The sequence below is a fragment of the Anastrepha obliqua genome, chromosome 3 (genome assembly GCF_027943255.1).
Source record: "Anastrepha obliqua isolate idAnaObli1 chromosome 3, idAnaObli1_1.0, whole genome shotgun sequence".
Taxonomy (NCBI): Eukaryota; Metazoa; Arthropoda; class Insecta; order Diptera; family Tephritidae; genus Anastrepha; species Anastrepha obliqua.
In genome coordinates, this window is record NC_072894.1 from 85,999,083 (window position 1) to 86,021,632 (window position 22,550).

A 22,550-nucleotide genomic window follows, 5' to 3' on the forward strand; every position below is an offset into this window, starting at 1 on the left:
GGATGAAGATCCGATTGACTCACGGCTTTGACGTATCTCATGGAGGCACTCAGTCCTTTCTATTTCATATTGATGTACATATATCCACCATTTGGCGAGATGCTGAGAAGCAATTTGAAGTCATCTTTGTTTTTTTTTCGTTGAGTTCATGAGGCACCCAGACTCCCAAGTTTTCGGTAAATCCCATTGAATGAAGGTGAAGGTTATTGAGAATCGAATCGAATTCAGAAGACCTTCCACTGCAGGACGTGCTATAGACTCGCCTATGACACCTTATCCATACACGTCGCAAATGTCCCGGGCTGCTTCGACAGTTTTTTGACCTCGATGAAAAGCAAAGAAGAGGAGGTGTCAAAAATATTAATTTTTGCCTCCTGGGTATTCCACTTCAAAAAATTCAATAACCCAAAAATCCAATTAACATGGATTTGTTGAGCAGAAAGAGTTCTACCGAATGAATACTTACCCTTTGCCAAACAGCAAACAAATCGTTATAAAAAAAGGAAAATATAAAAACGCTACGAACCTATTCCCCAACCTAATATAGGTTTTACCGTTAAGGTCAGGTGATATTGAATAAAACAATATGTGTGTGAGGCATTAACGAGTCCATTTGATTTTTTTAAAGTCCCATTTTAGCTATTATATACGGAATATGACGCCACGGCTTTGCACAGGGACATGGATCCAAGAAACCCAATTCTCAATGACTCTGCTGGATTAATTCAACCGAACATGGATTATGTTGACTTTTAAAATCGATCGGTCGATTGTGACTTATTCGCAAAAGTGGCTTCAACGAACCGTATAAGAAAGAGTGTAACGATATCGAATCGCCGAAGCAAAGGTTGGTAACTAATCGTTTAAACAAGGTGCCGCTAAGTTTATATTTTTTGTAAATAGCGTCATACGTCAATTATTTTTAACACTTGTGAACTAGACAGCTGTCGGTTACAAAGAAGAAAGCAATGGGCCGCGCAGAGGTCAAAATAAAACTTTCCATTACTCAAATTTATTTTCTTTATTTGATAAGAAAAAAAGTATTCAACATTCTAACAAAGGAAAAAATTATTGAAAACGACTTTATTGTTTTTCAAAATATTCTCCTGCATGATCAATATACTTTTGCACTCGTTTGAACCAATTTTCGAAGCATTCTGCCCACGCGCGTTTCTAGATATACAACCTGGCAGCCATATACATTGGGTGCGTGACAATCCCAACAATCGCCACTTGACCTTCAGACTCAGACTATACTTCTCTAAGGGTAATCACATTATTGCCTAACCAGACAGCTATCTCATTAACCCAAGAGACGTTTATGGTAAAATCTCAATGGAAACATAAGGCAAGCCTAAAAGTGCCCAAAGCATAAAATATCACCAAAAGATTTATCAAAAGCCACATAAACAACATGGTAATCACAGTTTATCAACATCGACCCATCGCTCTCCATGTATGCCACGATGTATAGAATGCAAAGATGCCGCCTACCTCAAACCACTGATTATTTCGAATTCGCTAAGAGCCGATTTGAGCTTTGACATATATATATGATATATCTACATTCTGTACATTGTGGATAATATCTGATTTCATGACTCCACAAAAAGGTTCTCTGAAAGGCTTTTTAGCCGCAAAAGTACAAATAGAATAGGTTGTCCTTATGTAGCCAAACGCACAGACCAGTAATTTAAAGCAAGTAGCAAAGTTTTCAATTAAATACCTATTTCGGCTACATACAGAATGGTAACACAAAGACATGTCAAATGGGTTCATAATTTACTTAAAGGTTTGACATTTACGAAATGGGACGCTATACGCTTGAACAAAATTGGGAAATATTGAAAATCTATTTCCAAAGTGGTGAGTCTTCTTCTTATTTTCTGATTTTCACATCGGTGGCTACGTCAATAAGCAAAATTGTCGGATTTGGGGCTCAGAAAATCCACACGCTACTGTAGAGAAGCAAATGCATCCACAAAGAGTCAGGGTTTGGTGCGGTTTTTGGTCTTGCGGCATCATCGGGCCATTTTTTTCGAAAATGAGCGAGAAGCCGCGGTTACAGTAAATGGCGAGCGTTACCGTGACATGCTAAACGAGTTTTTGTTTCCAAAAATTGAAGAGGATGACATGGACGACATTTGGTTTCAACAGGACGGTGCAACTTGTCACACTGCCAAAGTTACACTCGAACTTTTGGCTACCGTTTTTGAAAACCGAATAATCAGCCGAAATTCCGATATCAAACGACAAATGCTATGCGAACCATCTAAAGATGATTGATGCTTTAAAACAGAAATCGAAGTTGCCATTCATGAAATTGGAGCCCAAAAAATCGAAATTGTGCTTAAAAATTGGGTTGATCGAATGGCCTACTGTAAAGCCAGTCGTGGCAGTCATTTGAACGATATTATTTTTCATTCATAAATGACAATGTTCAATCTTCAAAATAAAAAAAAAAGTTTAAAAAAATATTGATTAGTTTTTTTTATAGCCGATTCAAAAAGAAAATTTTACATAATTCCGATATCAAAGGACAAATGCTATGCGAACCATCTAAAGATGATTGATGCTTTAAAACAGAAATCGAAGTTGCCATTCATGAAATTGGAGCCCAAAAAATCGAAATTGTGCTTAAAAATTGGGTTGATCGAATGGCCTACTGTAAAGCCAGTCGTGGCAGTCATTTGAACGATATTATTTTTCATTCATAAATGACAATGTTCAATCTTCAAAATAAAAAAAAAAAGTTTAAAAAAATATTGATTTTTTTTTTTATAGCCGATTCAAAAAGAAAATTTTACCCACCCTAAACATACATCTATGCATTTCCATGACAAACCTGAATGGCGCGTAGTAATAGTCTCATAACAGTATAACAAGGTATAACTGCTACGCATTTTGGTCAACTGCAACTGCTCCCAGCTGACGAATTACCACACATACAGCATATATATATATAAATGGCGCGTACACCCTTTTTGGGTGTTTGGCCGAGCTCCTCCTCCTATTAGAAAAATGTTTTTCTTAATTTTGCTGTTCCACCGAGATTCGAACCAATGTCCTCTCTGTGAATTCCGAATGGTAGTCACGCACCAACCCATTCGGCTACAGCGGCCGCCACACTTACGGCATGCTCCTCCATATTTACTGGCTGACTGCTTAAAAAACTGCTAAATCAGCCGACTGTCAGTTTAGCATCAGTTATTGCCATTCAATCAAATGCGTTTAAGTGGACGCTTACATAAACATATCTGTGTATTTACACTTCATACCCATACTCATACTCATACTTATATGACACAGTTGTTCTTTACACTGACTCGTAAGTCTATTGCACTTTCACATTACCAGACTTGTCCAGTTGAACGCTGGGCCACTGGTTGTTTGCAACAAACTAATGGAGCCCATATTAATGTAAATGAATACCCCAATCGTTATGCAGTACATAGAGGGAAAGACTGAGAGCAAGAGAAAAGAGATCAAGTGGGAGTAGGTTTAAGATTAGACTTCGCAGCGGCCTCAATGCGCTCTAACGTCCACTGTTGAAGTTTGCAAATGCGCTCGGAATGCGGTCGTTGAAATTTAATTGCTAATTCCCTAACTACAATTAATGAAGTCTGAAGCTGTATTAAGGCTGCTAGAACGCATGTTTTCATGTATGCGAATTCGAGAAAAAGTGCCAAGTAAATGAGGTAGCAAAAGTCAAAATACAACACAAGCTTTCATCTAGGGTGCAATGCATATGGATGTACAGTAAAACCTGAAATAATATTATCCATAGTAGGCAGCATAAGCTCAGATAACTATTTATATAATAACTATCGGGTGCGTTTTTAGCTGCATGTGAATTATCAATTTCGATAACTATGGTTTTGTTCAGAAGGTTTTGCCAATTGTTTAACGCCAGAATAATGCTTTCAGATTTTAGAATTTTACTTGGAAAAATAAATCTGTTCGCGAAGTTTTTAGAACACTGATGGCATCATCGGATCCTTATTTCTTACAAAAATTAAATAACAAGACGGTTGAGTTAGCCATACAGCTCGCTTAACAATCGATTTATTGCAATATTCAAGCCATCATTGGCGCCATAGGGCAGATTTATTGGAAAAACTAGTCAAAAATTGGACTGATCGAATAGAATTTAACTCGCACGGCTGACATATTCCGGATATCATATTCTAAAAATAAATCCCATGAAGGTATCTACCAGATTATAATAAAAAAAAGTCATTCAAACAATATTTATATTTTGTATTATCATTTTAAGTTCTAAAGCTCTTAAAATATATTACAGAAACAGGAATTTATAGTATACTCGTATGTGCATATATACATTTAATAAAAATTTTCCTTGGTGCTGCTAATATCTAACATTTCAAAATCAATTTCTCAATGTGTGCCTATGTGTATGTATGTAGGTATATGTGTATATTTGTATATTTGTAATTAGGTATGAATAATAGCTAATGGGTATACAAACTATGCTTCATATTAGCTTGGTCAAAGCATGCAACTTTTTCACAATCGTGAAGCAAGCTAATGAAAAATGTTAATTTCTTCAAGTCAACTAGATAAACGGGATTTTAGATTTCATTCGTTTCGTATTTACATACAGCTTATGGTGTTTTCAAAACCTTTGTTTGCATACTAAAAGTTTAAGTAAAACTTGCTGATATACAAGTAATGTGGTAATAAGTTGGATACACAAATCTTTGCATACGTAAATACTCGTATGCCACGACGTACATGTCCATGCATTTATAAGTAAATAGTGGGCTATTGGCTCGTATATTTTTAAAAATGATATAACAAATTAACATTAACAATTAACTTTTTTACTATTGTATACTACATTGAATTTATTCGAAAGGGCAAATACATTAAGGTCCAGGTCCATCACACCAACTTTCAGCGCGAAAAAGTCAAAATGTGTTTCCAGCTCTTAAGCCAAAATGTGTTTCCAATGGATAATATTTCCACCGCTTCAAAATCGGCACTCTCTACTGCTGTATTTGCTTCAAAACAATCACCGAATCAACAATCGACGAATATTTTCACCGTCGGATGCGTATATGTATATGTATTACATATGCATTAGGTGCGCAACTAAGTTCTCGCTGTTTGTCAATACACTGCTGGTGTGTGCAAGTCGATTCTGACATAACCTAAACGTCATAAACCAAGCTTAGACATATGGTAAACAAACTGCTTCGACACATTGGTGATTTTGTTTTGGTATCCAATACTTTTGGTTTTGTGAAAACGTCTGATTTTATGCCGAATAATCGTCATTTTGTGTTAATTTTCCTTTTTCATTCAAAAAAAATGGCGACTGAAGCGCATCGAGAGCTACAAACAGTTTATGGAATTGCTGCTTTAAGCGAAACAACGTGCCGAGATTAGTTCCATCGCTTCAAAAACGGTGATTTTAATGTTGACGACCGTCCGCGTGAAGGAATTCCAAAAACCTTCGAAGACGCTGAATTGGAGACATTGCTCAATGAGGATCCGTGTCAAACGCAAGAGGAGCTTGCTTCAGTATTGGGAGTTACCCGCCAATCCATTTCCAAACGATTGCATGCTTTAGGAATGATTCAGAAACAGGCGATTTGGGTTCCTTATGAGTTAAAACCAAAGGATATTGAACGTCGTTTTATAGCCTGTGAACAACTGCTCCAGCGGCAAAAAAGAAAGGGCTTTCTTCATCGCATCTTCGCATCGTGACGGCTGATGAAAAATGGATTCATTACAGCAATTCAAAGAAAAGAAAGTCATGCATCTACGTCGTCGCCTCGGCCGAATATTGACGCTGCGAAGGTTATGCAATGCATTTGGTGGGACGAAGTTGGCGTTATTTATTATGAACTGTTAAAACCAGGCGAAACCATCACTGGGGATCTGAAGCATGAAAAAGTGATTCTACACCATGACAACGCTCGGCCTCACGTTGCCAAACCCGTTAAAACCTACCTGGAAATGGGAAATGAGAAATCCTACCCCACCCGCCATATTCTCCAGATATTGCGCCGTCCGATTATCACCTAGCTGACCAGCAGTTCAATTTATATGAGCACATCAAAAAATGGGTTGATCCGTGGATAGCCTCAAAAGATGAACAGTTTTATCTCGACGGTATACGAGACCTACCCCGGCCGCCGTAGCCGAATGGGTTCCGAGAATGGGTTCTGGACGGCGAGGTGAAAAAATACACGTGTATCGGCGATTTTAAAGCTTGTGTACAAATTTTATTTCATGGGTGTCAAAGTTTTACTTACTTACCAGCATTTCGTAACGGTAAACGGTTATAATAAAATACAAAAACAAAACACATTCTTCTCTCGGCTGCCAAGAAAGTGTTTTTCACATCTAATTTCGGCGTCGTTTGCTAAAATTATTTGATATACCGTTGTCTCACTGAGTTGTTCCATATGCGTTAGTCGTGAATCAGTCCATGGTGAAAAGAGTTCAGAAAGTTTGGCTAAGAGCAGATCGTTAACTGGCTCTCAGCGAATTTGAAAAAATCAGCTGTTTTGCTGAGGCTATCAGGCTCACGACAGATGTTTGCCTACGAAAAACTTGAGATTGTATTGGTGGTATATAAAAAAATTTAATACAAGTGGGCAGATTTCGACTGCCGAGTACCCGGTGGCGTGGCAATCGATGTTGCTCGTACAATTTTGTTTTTCACCATAGTAGATTGGCCAAACCTGGTATTCTATCATACTTGAATCAGCAATAAGGTGGATTTGTTGATCAAAATATTAAATAAAAATACATAAAAATGTCGAGGCAACGGACATCGTTTGAGGTGATTCAGTTGGTCTATTACAAATCTAATAATTGGATAAAGTTCAACAGTTATCATAAATATTTTGTTTAACTGGCCAAACTATTTATAATAAATCGTGTAAAAAATCTGTGTAAAGCCAAAATCTGCAAGTGAAAGAAAAATAGTGTTAGGAAAAGCAGCTGCAAATCTGCATCTTCCGATTAGAAATTTTGCTAGTGAGCTTAGAGATGAAATAGTCCGCCAAGTTTTGCTGAAGTGCAATTATACTTCACGAGTTGCTCGAAAGTATCTCTTGCTCATTGCACAGCATATTGAAAGGCGGTTGTCTTTCGCTAGAACCTAGCTTATTCAGATAGCTACTGGGATGATGTGATATTCAGCAATGTGACTAAAATCATGCTGCATTACAAAAATGGACCCTATAGAGTATGGGGGCAGCCATTAAAAGTGAAATTTGGCAAACTTTCAAACCTAGTGTGGGGATGTATTTCCAACTAGAGATTTGGTGTTTGCAGAAGATAAGTTGGGTGCCCGACAATATTTGAATATTCTGCAATGCGATTCGATAAATAGTGGAACGAAATTTACCTTCATTGTGAACAACAAACCTTAGTTTAATTTCCATCAAGACAACGATCCAAAACATAAAGCTCTTATGGCTAGAATCGGGCTTCTTTTTATCGGAGTAAAGTATTGAATGCACCAGCTCAAGGTCTGGATATTAATCCAATAGAAAATTATGGGCATATTAAATTCGCAAAAAAGGGACTCAAACGGGCGAGTACAAGATACCCCAGGACTATAAGGTCCAAAAATTGATTAATTTTATAAGAAGCAGACTATAAGGTGTTACAGATGCTCGGGGTAGTTACACGAAGTATTGATTCACATTTCATTCTTTAAATCATAAAACGTAAAGCTATTAGCTGCTAATGCAAAAATATTTTCTTGACAGCTGCGTTTGAAGTGTTATTGCTTTTGTCTTTTATTTTTGCGCTAGTTTCGAACCGAATAACTTTATTTTCTACTATTGGCTTATAAATTATTTATATTAGTCACATAAAATCAACAATTCAAAGAAAAGCTTAACAAAATACATATTTCCTTAAGTAATATGTTTGATTTTCATTAGATTAGTAGACGCTAAAATACTTCCTTGCCAAAATGTACAAATTTGGGGATAAATTAGAAATACATGAAAACTTTGAAAATAATTGGCTTTCATGGCTAAACGACTTTCTGCTTAAGGTCTTAGCCCCACCGAGAATCTGCTTAAGTGATACCTATACTTGAACTGCTTAGAAATTCTAGATTTTATTTTTACCCCAATCACAACTGAAGGGTGATTAAAGTTGACTCAGAATTTCGGTAACAAATTTTAATAATTTCGAAATGTTGCCCATTCGTGAATTTCATACTGTTACAAAATTTAGGCCTTGCCATCAATAGCATTTTGACGTTTCCAGACCAAAATCAAAGATTAACAGCACGATTGCATTTATATACAAAATTATTCTTTTCGTATTCAAATAACGATATTTAAATTTTTTCGTTCAACTATATAGAAATTATTGTCTAGTCATAAAAAGTGGTCAACGACAGCTCAGTAAGAGCAGAAATAAAAATTCAAATATACATGCAAAAGCCAGCTCGTTATAGTCATTTGCATATATTTACATTTCTATATTTGTAAACAAGTTGGCATATAATAATTATTGCTGAAGTCAATAAACTAGTAAACTGAATTTTATATGTATACACACATTTACATATATGCACCTATTTTAACTTGGCTATATTGCATGAACTTTGTCAGGGTAATAATTCAACATTTTGAAATTAAATTACGCAAGTAATGAACTAAAAATATTCAAAGCCATACTAAAAAAGATTTAATGTCGTACTCTCATGATGTAGAAAAAAACCGCAAAAACTTTAAACGCTCCAATTTTTTGTCTGGAGTTAATCTTAACAAGCATTTACATACATATATATATTTGCAAACCTTTGTACAAGCCAACTACCTATCCGAGTAAACCTACATATACAACAAACGAGTACCAATCAGAGGGAAATTAGAGACAAAAACTTTAAGGCTTAAGCTAAAGTCTAAATCGCACTCACATAATACGGCTAACAAATTCCTACATACATTCATATGTGCGCATTAGGGACTTCAATCTTGGAATCTCGGTGTTTTTTAGGTCCAGAAAATCTCGGGGTTAGCTTCCATTAAATTTTGAAATATCAAGTTGAATGAAATAAAACCTTGATTACAATAAAAGCTTTTCAATTTCAAAGAAGCCTATTTTAATTTGAAAGATCGAAATAATTGACTAGCGTCAAAGGATTATATCACACGTATTCTCTTTTCTCACGAATCATTAGCTGAAGTAAAATGCCATATTTGTCTATCATTGAGAAAGTGCTTGACACCAGGCTTTTGAAATTACAGCTTGAGCTTTTTTCTGATGTAATTGGATTTGCTCAAAGTGACACTAATGAAAACGACACAGAAACTTTTAAGAAAAATAAATCAATAAAGAATACAAGTCAATATACGCAAACTTCCTTAAATTGGAAAACTTATAATTTATTCGACGCGTTGATAAATGAAGTTGAAATATTTTGTAATGGTGAAGAAGGGAGTTCATCTTTAAAAGGCTTTTTACTTTTGACAGTTCCGCCGACAAGTGTTGAGGCCGAAAGATGTTTTTCATCAGCAGCTTTTGTATGTAACAAGTTCAGGTCAAGATTAAAATACGCCAATTTAAATGTTTTGTTGTTCGTACGTAAATATTTAAACTGCAATACTAATCATTATTTTTTCGTGTTTTTTTAAATATGATTTTAGTTTGCTTTATGGAATCGAACCGTGGACCGATTTTTTATAATAACTACTACACAAACACCTTGTACTTGCTTTCTTATTTTTGATATACGCGTCCCTGAATCACATGGTTTTTAAAATAAAACTTAAAATTTTATTAAATGATATGACTGTATATTTAAATGCTTTCAGTCTCAGAATTTTATTTCATTTATTTTTCGCTAATAATTTTAATATATTTTAGTTTTTAGTGATTCCCAAGGTGAATCCCGGAGGAAATCCCGGTATACCGGAATTACTTTAAAAATATTCCGAAATCCTAAAATCATAATTTTTCACTAATATTGCACTAGCGAAGTGTGTTCAAAAAGTAAGGTGACATTTAAAAATTCACGGGCAATGTAAAGGGTCTTTTAAAGGTGACTTCCAGATGACAGTAGTGAATAATTCCTAGACGGTACCTTTCTTTTATGTCATCTTTGACATTTGTCAAGTAGATAGATGTAAAACCTTACACGAACAACGCGTTAAGATCATTAAAACTTATTACGAAAATGGTCGATCTTGAAGAACAATACATCGCAAAATTCGTGATTTGTTTGGTGGAAATAATCGTCCAAATGAGTCAACAATTTAATTCGACGAAAAAGGATTAATAGACCAAAAATGTTCAACTTTCTGTTGAGAATACTGCTGCTGTGGTGCAAAGCGTGGCTGAAAAACATTCAGCATCGATATCTCGACGTTCTCAACAATTAGGCAATCATGAATCAACTATTTATATAATCATAGTTGCTCGACAGCAATGGCTAAAATACTAGACGATATTAGAATTAGCTTTGACAATGGTGACTTGACACTTCTTTGTTAACTTGACTTTTCAAAAGCATTTGACTGAGTGGGTCACAAGTTGTTGTGTTCGGGGCTTAAACACTATTTCGGCTTCAAAGACAGTACGGCGAAACTCATGGTCAACTAACTTGGGAGTAGAACGCAGAAGTTTAAGCAAATTAATATCTCAGCCTATCATTGGTCCACTTCTGTTCAGTCCTTTGGCAACGATGTTTTTACCGCATGCTGATGATATACAATTGTACTTGTCCGGTAATATTTGTCTCGTTGAAGATTTATTATATGTTTCAAAATAAGCTGCGATTTGTATGTTATTTCTGTTTGGGCTAATGATAACTCTCTATGTTTGAATGCATCAAACTCATATGTTTTACCAATGTTATATGTAATAATGTGGCGTACGTTGATAATTACCTTCAATTGTGGACAGGTACCAGTTCCCTTAGCTTTACGGATAAGGAACAGAATTTGGGGTTTATACTTAACTCAAAACTGACCAGTCGTGACCATATAAATAGGGTTGTGAGAAGTATAAGTATATGCTAAGTATAAGTATTGCGAAAGCTGAGAGTCTCTGTAACATTCACGCCAGTGAAAACGAGGAGCAAATTAATTCTCAAGGTATTTATGCTACTAATTGACATACAGCAAACTGGATTCAATACCTTGCCACAATCTTAATGTGGCATTTACTACTTATACGCGTTATGTATATGGGATTAGTAGATATAAGCATATCTCCGCCTGACGAACAAAGTCACTGGGCTGCTAGAAATTGCATATTTATATGCAAAGTTACTTTGTTCAAGTTGTCTGACTATCTGTTAGAGAAGTTGATACCAGTAAGGTCTCGGACACAACAGTTTCATTGTTCCAACATTTAATTACCTAGCTGTTTTTCATTAGATTATTTTTCATTCGAGTATGGAACTCATTACTCGACATTGAAACTGTGAAGTCACAAGTCTATGATTACTTAAAAAGTGTTTAATTGCATTTTTACTCTTTTTAAGTTACATAGATTGGATTGATTTGTTAATGAACTGGTGTACAAATTTAGATTATGAAACTTTCATGTTTGAATCATTCTAGTTGCATATAATAATGGTGAAGTACTAATAAAATACTAAGTGTTACTCTGTAAATGAAAAACAGAAAATACCTACGAAAAGGTGAACATTTTCGACTACATATTGTGGAGATAAAACTCACATCGTTGAACCAGTTCAGGCCATACCAAGACGTCTTGTGCTCAGAGCTGGTGCGAAGATTTACAGGCGAGTTGGTACAGGCGTATTATATCTGAAATGGATTATTTTGAAAGGGTGAAATTATATACATATAAATAAATATTTTTCGAAAAATTAACAGGTCAAAGAGTCGGCAGCAGCTTTTTTTTTAAATAAGGTAGCAATACCGATACGATTAAATAACAACTTAAGAGTTTTAATATACTTACATTAGTACATATATATTATATCTATATGTCTACCTTTAGTATGTTTATAATTAAGTGGCGCTAATACCACCTTTAAAGGCCTTTCGATGTCTGCTCTGTACCTATGTGAGCAGCATTGTTGGTACGTGCTTCTAAGCTTCTTTTGTCAGCCGGCTAATTTAAAAGCAGCAAACTTTATTTAGTTTTCGTTATGCTACGAGTATACTCACACATATGCATGTATATTTATTAGGTAGATACAGATATTGCGGCAGGTGACACCTTTCAGATAATTATAGTAGGAAGCACAAACGAAACAGACAGATATAAGCGCAGATAGGTAAATAACAAACCGGGAAAACAGTTGACATATTTTCTTTTTATGCATAAATAAGCATTTAGTCTTTTTATTAGTTGGAATAAAATCATATAAAATAAATTTAAAGCACATTCAAATATTTATTTATTTGTTTATTTAGTCTAAGAATTTACAATCTTACAGACTACGAATAGCACAAGGTATTTATATCTCTAGTTGGCCACGATTTTTTATATTTTACATAATATTACGCAGCCAGACCTGAACGATTCTCCATTTAAATCTTTTATCTTTTTTTTATATGCTGTCTTATTATCTATGGTCTGTTGATTTTAGCTTACATACCTAAAAGTAGCTGCTTTTTTTCCATTTTCGTTTTGCATAATTTTTAATTCATCTGTATTTTGTTTGTATTCGCCGTTTTAGTTTTTGTTATCTTTAATGAGTTATATAATGTACATAAACCAAGTGGTGGCATTGAAACATTAACCAAATGTGGAGTAAAACACGTAACGGAAGTAAAAGGAACAACCTTTAGATAAAGAAAAATAGAGCTGAAAAACACGTACGTTCTTACATACATATATGTCATTTTTTTATATAAACGTCAGAATTTTGCTATAACAGTAATAATTTTGCTGCAAAAGTGAAAAAGTCTGAAATTTACACACAGTTCAACTTTAACTTCGATTAACTTTTAAAGAAGTCAATTTATCGAAAAATTATAAGAGATCTTTTTTGTAGAGAGGTAAAATTGCTATCAGAATATGTGTTTTTCATAGCTGTTACTTAGCATACTAGAGAAAAAAAAAGTTTATTACAAAAATTAGCAAAATCCCATGTTATGTGAATGGGAAATATATCGTGTTTGGGGCAAGGTTTATTCTGAATATTAAGAGCTGATTTTGATCTGATCATTTTTCTTAGACGGAAAACTAAAAGTTTGGGGAGCGTCGCAAGAAAAATAATCGAATTGGTAAATAACGGACACCCTCAGACCTGCAGAAGGTGGATTTTTATTCTAGAAATATACTTATACTTATACTTATACATAAACCTACCGTCATTGGCTGTTTGGTCGGACTCTTCCTCATATTTGCGATGTATGCCTTGATGTTTTCCACAATTGGAGGGACTAACAGTTTTATGCTGCAAATGCTTTTTTATGAGAAGTTTTTTTTTTCATGGTAAAGATATAATCGAAGATTTTCCACTGCCTGTCGAAGGGTGATTAGGTAGGTAGGTGAAATGGTTGAAGTGCACCTGGCACTCCTCAAGTAGCATTAAATCGCCGTTTTGATACCATTATGAGACCTCCAACAGGCAGATATCTACAGACAACCAGAGCTGTTGACATAATGGAGAAGATTGATTGGATTTAGGTAGGCGCACTGCCCCAGGCTGTCGAAAAAAGGAGCTCCAGTGACCTTAGTCTTCTAGCTTCCAAACCCGGACATTTACAGAGAAAATGCTCAAAAATCTCCTTCTCTGAAAGGTCCCCACAGCTTCTGCAATGGGTGTTAAATGGTAACCCTAGCTTTTCCGCGTGTGTGCCGATCGTCCAGTGACCGGTAAAAACAGCTACGAGTATGGAATTGAATGGCGAGGAGTCCAAAGAACTTTCTGAGTTCTTCGTATATCGTATTGGGGCCAAAGGGTTTTCGAAATAGCACATGAAGAAATGGAGCTCCATCTTTTCTGCGCTTTCCTGAGAAATAATTTGTGCAGTTCCCCTTTGACAACTGCCAAGGGGATGCCGATGACCGAGTAGGAGGTCTCTGAGGCCAGTTCAGTCCCCTTCCTGGCAAGCTCATCAGCAATTTCATTTCCCTCTATGTTCCCATGACCTGGAACCCAGATCAGAGAAATGTTACATGCACACCCAAATGATTTGATCTTCTCTTTACAGGAGTTTACTAATTTTGATCTGCACCATAGTGTCGTCAGAGCCTTAATCGCGGCTTGACTATCGGAGAAAATGTTAATACCTCCCTCGCTCCCGCGTTCCGTAAGCATTTTGCATGCCTGCCAGATCGCAAGGACTTCTGCTTCAAAAACACTAGCAGTGTTCGGCAGTTTAAAGGAGATAGATAAATTGGCTGATTTAGAGAAAACCCCTGCTCCGACTCCCAATTACATCTTGGAACCGTCAGTGAAGGCAGAGGTGCAAGCTTCGGTGCAGATTTTCCCCTCGATCCAATCTTGCCTATTGGAAAGATTGCTCTAGCACGACCCTCAAACTCTAGTTTGCGGATAGAGAGATCTGTTCGAAGTTCGGAGAAATACGGTGTTAATTGCCCGAAAATGCTTCCATGTCCCTTGAGAGATTGTCTCCAGAGACAAATCTCCTTTAACCTGATTGCACTTTGAGCTGCGATGGAAATGACGGAAAAGTCGATGGGAAGTAAGTGCAAAAGGACATTCAGGGTAGCACTGGGGCAAGTTTTACATGCTCCAGTGATGCCAATGCATGCACTCCTTTGCACCCTCCCCAGTTTAGTGACGAAGGGTGATTGCTTTTAGGAAAACTTTTTCTATAACTTGGTATTTCATGTCCAGACACTCGAACCGGTACACTTCTGAATGGTAGTCCCGCAGCAATCCATTTGGCTACAGCCGAAGTTTTTTTTAGTTACAGTTTTGATTGCTTTAAATTTAAAAAAAGAAACAACACCAAACTCAAATAATTTCGCATTTTGGGCTTAAAAAATCACGAAATTTATTGCGAAGAGCAACGAGTTGAGCAATGTGACGTCACGCACTCTCTGATGGGTGCAATCGTGTTTCTATCATTCTTGAATGCAAATATGATTTGCTTCATCTCACCATTAATTATTGAAAAACTTTAAATTCAATCATTTAATTTTCACTTCCCAAAATTATGTTAGTTGGTTCACGCGAGCATACATTTACCCGTAGACTTGTATGTACTTTTAATTGTTGTTAGCGTTTAAGTTGATTTCAAAGCGTAGTCATGGCCTTCTAAGGTAACTCATTACGCTATTTATTGTTATTGATGTATTTTGTGACATCAGATGACTTTCGAGTCATTACCAGCTTGCATTGTGGGCGATAAGTTCTATCGGTTTTTATTTAAACTTTTATTATTATTAAACTTTTTAGTATTTTAGTATCAATTAAAAACAAGTTAAAACTTAAAATATATAAAAAATTAAGTATAGAAAGTTGACTAATAGATGTGCAAAATTTATTTATTTTTCCAAATTTGATTAGTGTGGCGGCACCTCCAAACTTTATTTTAAGAAGTTAATGTTTTTCAATTTGTTGAACAACATGAAGACGCACGCTACAAATAGGAAGAGGAGCTCGGCCAAACACGAAAAAAGGGCGTACGCGCCAATTCTAGTATATACATATATATTATACTATTTTTTAATTTTTGTTAAATCTCATAAAAGCAGCATTTCATTGATATACCATTACAAAAAATATATACATATAAAAAATTGCCCATATACTATCGTTCCACCTTAATGCACATACTCTTGTGTAATATATGTAATATATGTACTAAAAATAACAGTAATATTAATTGTGTCAGATATATTCATGCAATCGACATGAGCTTAGCCCGAGCCCGCTATTAAATTTAGAGTCTTCAGTTTTGTTCTGCTACGTATATTCCACACACCTACATAAAAAAAATATATAGGAGACTTGTTTTTTCGGTTATTTTTACAGAGTTTTAGCGTACACCCGTGAGACTGAGTTGAGAAAATTATCACCTATTCAAGTTGTATTCGCTACTACTTCATTCATAGAGTTGGATTTCTGCACCATAAGTGAAATTGTAAGTGCATTATCATACAAAATTTGTAACCAAAAACATATTTATAACTATTCAAGTCTTCGTAACAAAACTTAAATAAATATAATACTATGCAGTCAACATATTTTGACGTTACCGTTAAGAGGAAAATATTTTAAATTTTAAGTTGCGTTTCCATACTCGTATATGAAAATTTTTGTTGCAACTCTTAAACTTGGGAAATACTTATGACTGAAAGTACTCTTTTCCAGACACACTAAGTCCTTTATAACCCCGACCTGAGCTACAAGTTACAAGTTAATCAAACAGCATTGATCTAAAATGCGGTTTGTGTTATGTTTACTGCGTGCCAAACTCCACTAGGGCAATAAGTGTAAATATGAGGCAAAGCAACGCTGAACAAGCAAGGCGGTGCTAAAATCGGTTCGGACCAACATTTATATGCTAGCGCACGTTTTAGTAAAATTCAATTTGGGTTGGTTTTTAATTTTAAAATCAAATAAACTCAGGGGCAATGAGGGTTATAGCTTATGACATATAAAAAGTGGGTGTACTTTTCGTCCGTATCAGCAATATTTTTGTCAGATTTTAATGAGATGGGGAGCAACACATGTACCACACATATATAAAGTCGTTATCGAGATACCCGAATTCAACCAAAAGTAGGCGGGGCACCACTCATTTCTCAAAATCTTCCTTGCGTCGTATTTCTTTTCATGGGTTAATCTTTTGTTCCAAACCAGCCAAAATTATGTCTGTTAACTTATTTTTGGTCATCTTTAAAACGCTTCAATCACCCCGAAATGCGTGCCGTATATACAGTTCATTGTCATCCACTTCTTCAAAATTTCATTCACAAATTTAAAACGATTCTGTTTTATCTATATTCGCCACTTAACACTTTTTACAGAAGCAAGCGGTTCTGCGTTAGAAAAAGGATAGAGGAAAAAGTAAGGATTTATTTTTACTTTTTCTTTTACTTACTACTTTCACACTCTATTCTGGTCCCTATTTTTATCTTTACCTTTATCTTTATCTTTATCTTTATCATTATCTTTATCTTTATCTTTTTTCTTTGTCTTTCCCTTTGTCTTTGTCTTTGTCTTTATCTTTGTCTTTATCTTTATTTTTGTGTTTGTCTTTATCGGGCGCACTTAACAAAATTAGGGATTTCTGAATCGGTGAGAACGTTGCACAAATAAATATACCTATGAAATGAGACTTTCAGCTATTAGTCCATAGCTGTAGCTAGGAGTATTTTTAAATATTTAATTTTTTTCGTCTGTCATCTGTCAACAATATTCAGTTCATTGTTTGTTACGTTTCATACAACAATGCATTTTTGTCGCTCTTAAAAATGCCGAATTTCGTGCCTTCAAACTACGATTTGCGGTCATCTTTGATTTTCTGTTATCAAATGAAGAAAAACGCTTCTCAAGCTCATCAAATGCTTATAGAAGCTTATGGTGGACTTGCTCTAAGTAGAGCACAGTGCTTCAGGTGGTTTTAAAAATTCCGAAGTGGTGATTTTAGCGTGGAGAACGAAGACCGTGGCCGGCCACAGAAAAAGTTTGAGGACGCCGAATTGCAAGCATTGTTGGATGAAGATGATGATCAAATGCAATAAATGATGGCAGAGCAGTTGGGAGTGACCCAAAAAACCATTTCCAAACGTTTTAAAGTCATGGGCATGATTGTAAAGATCGGAAGATTGGTGCCGCCTGAACTGACAATGTGACAATGCACCGCCACATCGAAGAAGAGCGACCTGGGAATTGGTGGAGACATACGATTGGGAACCGCTGGTGCATGCGGCTTACTCACCAGACTTGGCGCCTTCCGATTATCATTTGTTTGCATCGATGGGCCACGCACTTTCCGAGCAGCGCTTCAATTCTCACGAAGAAGCCAAAAAATGGCTCAATGATTGGTTTGCGGCCAAACGCGGCCATTTTTTTTGGCGCGGCATACACAAATTGCCTGAGAGATGGGAAAAATGTGTCGCTACGATGGCTATTATTTTAAAGATTAAATTTGTAACCACTTCTTTGTTAATAAACGTTTGAAATTGAAAAAAACTATATACATGGTATAACTACATGTCTCTTAATTTCTTGAGCTAAGTTTTAGGCCTCCAGGTCTTATCCGAGAAAGAGCAAAAAGAAAAATAATAATATCGGGAAGTTATAGTCACATTTATGAATGTCCTCAACTCGAGTGTGCATCGTGTGCATCGTGTGCATATACATATATAAGTATATTAATTAATTAAATATAGCTTTTTTTGAAACTCGGAGAACTTGCAATTTGCTTTAGAGCTGTGCTCAAATGTGTCGTTTTTATAGTTTTTCTTTTTCGGATATGCTACGAATGAACGAACGAAAATAATAGTTCTAAAGAAATTTACCCGCTCTAATATACACATATTTTTATTGCATGCCAGTTGAAAGTCGTTTTTGCAAATTTTTCATCATTTCATCTTCATTGAAGCGTACAGACAATGACACAATTCATATGCACTACTATGCAAATACATATGCATGTATGTTTGTTCTCTTACTTATCAATTAAATTTACACAACTGTTATACAGAAAATGTTCAGTGCCTATTCATGCTTGAGTATCTTTTTGACATATTTGTATAAATGAAATATCGCATAGAGTAAATTGGTCAATAATTTTCTGTTTAATGAAAATAAATTGGTGTTTTTAACGACGCTTCATTAGAAATACTGAAGAAATTATCTAAAATTTTTAATTTAGCCACACAATTAGTCAGCCCATAAAACTGTCGCCTAAAAAGTGTAGCATTTCCAGTGTTGTAATTGAAACGGCATAACAAACTGCATGTAAATATGATAAATTAAAATTATCTTATTCTTTAACCCAGTCTTCCATTATATAATAATATTTTGCAGTCAGTCCATTTTGTTTGTACGCACACATATTTTGTTTTCTCATTTAATAACAGACTCAACTTTGACATTTAATTAAAAAACAAAAAAACCACAAAAATATATTAAATTATCATTAACCGCACAATTTTGTGTTGGAGTCATTAAAGACTAACGCACCAATGAGTGTACTTATACATACCCTGTAGAGAAATCTACTGATGCCTACCTATTCTCTTCTAGTGAAGCAATATCCAAAGAACAGTGCTTTTCTTTTCTTCTCCATGCAAGCAAATGTTAAGTCTAGTGAAGTCTAGGAAGTAGTCTAGGCGAGAGTATAGCAAGTTCTAAATGTTCCTTTGCTCCATTCTTATTTCAATCACGGAATCATGTATGCATTTTCGAAAGTAACTTTTTTACTAGTGCCAAGAGAATTGGCGAGGATTTGCTGTCCTCATTCAGAGCGGCGACAGAGATTAAATAATTTGGCTATGAGATCAGTAGATCTGAGTATGACCTCGAGATCTATAAACAGAGTTAGCAGAGGGTAAGAAAAATCATGGGGAAAGGCCGACGAAGGCGAGGATATCCAAGCCACGATGGAGGAAAAGGTTGATGGCTTTTGTTTTTTGCTTAGTTTCCGCGACTTCATTTCATCGTGAATATATTTATGTCGACAGGCAGTAATTGGACAGTTCTATGTGCGAGTGCGTATTTTACGTGTGTGGCCAGGATTCGCTAGACTTTGCCAGATCGGTTCCTGTGACCATAGGGACAAAGTTGGATTTATTGTATAGTGTAAAAGCGAGACTACGTGAAGGTCGATAATAAAGTCCTGGTTAATTATTGGACACAATTTCTACAGGAGTATGAAAATGCTCAAAGCCATGAATAAGAATACTCTTAAGAATACAATATTACTGAGATTGAAATGTAGAAAGGAGCGCATACGCAACAAATAGGAAGAGGAGCTTGGTCAAGAACCTTTAAATTATTCTATAAATGTTTACTACACCATCAAAGAAAATTAAGAGTGCCTAACTTGTCAATATGCCTTATTATACTTCCCTTTAACCAGTGAGGAGCAGGTCACTTCTAGCCGGACTAGTGCTTTTTCACTAAATCATATATTCTCTACAGGGTTTGTTAAATATTACGTTAGCTTAGCTGGTTATTCACTTGTTCGATATCTATTGGTCATTTGAATATTTCACAACTAAAATTGTTTATTATTTTTACTCACACATGCATTTCCCAGTTATGCGTAACGTTCGCACATTTGAGTGCTTCCACACAAAGTCGTAGCGTAAAATTAGCAATAGCTAATTGAAAAATTAGATGATATGGCATTTAACATCTGACAATAGGAAATAGAAAAAAATAGTAATACATATTTCATTTTACTATTGTGATCTGACCTACTTCAAGCTTTGTTATTCTAGGAGCTCTTAAAAACTGACACATACTATATTCGATTAGAGATTGATTTTCTACTTCAGATATGCCAAAACGACACAAACAAGAAACAAATTTTAAGTCTCTCTCGAAAGCAAAAGTGTATTATGAGTAAAGTATTAGGGATTCGGGCGTTGGCCGGTGCAGGAATTTTTAAAAGGTATATGGGCTACTCAAAGGGGAGCCACAAAAAAGGCTTTCGACAAAGCGAAGCCACTACAAGGGAAATCGACTGTAGAGGTTTCGCAGAAATGAAATATGTTTTAAATACTCAGGTTCGGCAAACTCAACAACGAATTCAGCGAACAGTCACTTGGAAAATAGCTTACTAGTTTTCCACATTACAGCATATAATGCCAATTTATGCCCTTTTTCTCTCAGTTGCCTTTTGTTTAAATCAAAATGAAATCAAATCAGTTAGGAAACGAAACTAGTTAGGATAATTAAAAATCTTCCGGAGTAAAAGGTAAGAAGATACTAATTGAAAGATGTGACCAGGTTTTAGCATGGAGAAATTAAGCCTTGCTCTCATCACAAATATTATAAAACACCTCGGTAATTTAGATATGATTCAAGTTCATTTCAACAAGTTTAGACAACAAAGCAAAATCATTGTGAAGAAGTTAGAAGCTCTGACCTTCTAGTGCTAGTCCTAGATGAGTACTAGGTATCTATACGTTTGAGAAAAATGTTCTTATTGAAATCTCAGTCTTGGACTTTCCGCTTATAAATATTAGAACTAGTTTTCTTCCTTTGGGACAACACGGTTCCGTTTTTCTTTTTCTAAGAGAATAAGAGAATTTTTACGGATAGTAAGGCATTACAACCGACGACTAACGGCTTTACGGTAGAACTGAAGGTGGTATCTCCTTGATAAGCCCGTATTTACTTTTAGTAAATCCACTTCATTTCCTGAGAAACGAACCAACCAATTCAGAATCTGGCTGGATCTGCCTTGTCACTCAACATGTAGCGAACCCACCATTTCTTTTCTATTTACTAGTTCAATGAAACCCAGGTATAATATAAATAAAGTTAGAGTTTTCGCCAATACAATCATCGTAAAAGAAAAGTCTCTCTTCTTTACTCATTGTTTCATTTGAATACAATCGACACTGACCTACATATAAATAAAAAAAAATATAAAATGACAAAAACACCAAAGAATAAAGTTTTTGTGTTTAAAATACTAAAAATAAAAAAAAAAATAACCACATATATCTTGACTATGAACCACTTAAATAACCGACATTTGTACGCAACTACATACTCGTACACTTACACCTGTGTTCACAATAATAGTAGCGTGACATATTGCAAGATTGTGGCAATTTATTAGTGTTTTAGTTCTTTTTTATATATGTATTTATAAAAATATAGCTCATACTGCAACAAAAACGATTAAACTTTGTGCCTTTAGAAAAATTCTGACTATGCAGTTTTGTAGCCCATTAAATTTTAGTATAATAACGTGCAAGTTTCAAGTAACTGAAAATCGCGTTGCTGTTTGACAATGCAATACATTTTCTTCAATATACGAGTAAAGAATAGTCGAATTTTTTTTTGTAGAAAATCCACAAGACTGCTGGCAAAAAAAAAAGTTGAAAATCAGCGCAATTTTATATATTCATTTTCTTTTTTTAAATGCATACTCGCAATTTTTCTTTTATTCTGATTAAAAAGTTTGAAATTTTGGTTAAAATAAAAAACAAAAATTATTTTGTTAAAAGTATAAGGCTACAACAGTAGCAGTATGAACTATATTTTTATAAAATAAAAATGACCTAAATAGTCAAACTTTGCAAAACGTTGTGCTGCTATTATAAAGCACACAGATGTGCATATATTTATTTAATATGTATGAAAGTCAGCAAATGTACAAGAAAAGCAGAGCAAAATACGTTAAAAGTATTTGGGTTGCCATTGTTGTTGTTATTTCGTTTATTGCTGTTTCGTTGACTGCTGTTAGCAAACTACAAGCAACAAAAAAAATCGCGAAGTAAAAAGTTATACAATACAATAAAATGCTTGAGAATTGTTAAAATACGAATATGAACAAGAACTTTTTGTGTTGGCTAAAAATGAAACATCACACACTTAAACCTTTGAGCTGACATATAAAATTACTTACATAAACACACACATATGTACGTATCTAGTATACACTGTGTAT

The 22,550-nt window shown here is 35.1% G+C and overlaps 1 protein-coding gene across 3 annotated transcripts in view; it reads left to right on the forward strand.

The window, feature by feature from the left end:
- The window catches only part of LOC129240121 (CD82 antigen), a 137,131-nt gene that overhangs the window by 35,592 nt on the left and 78,989 nt on the right, over nucleotides 1-22,550 (forward strand). The window contains exon 2 of one of the 3 annotated variants that reach the window (XM_054875647.1): nucleotides 15,941-16,049. The exons of the other annotated variants lie outside the window; for them this stretch is intronic. The gene's annotated coding sequence lies outside the window, so the exon portion shown is untranslated. The remainder of the gene's footprint in view (nucleotides 1-15,940; nucleotides 16,050-22,550) is intronic. 3 annotated transcript variants of the gene reach the window in all.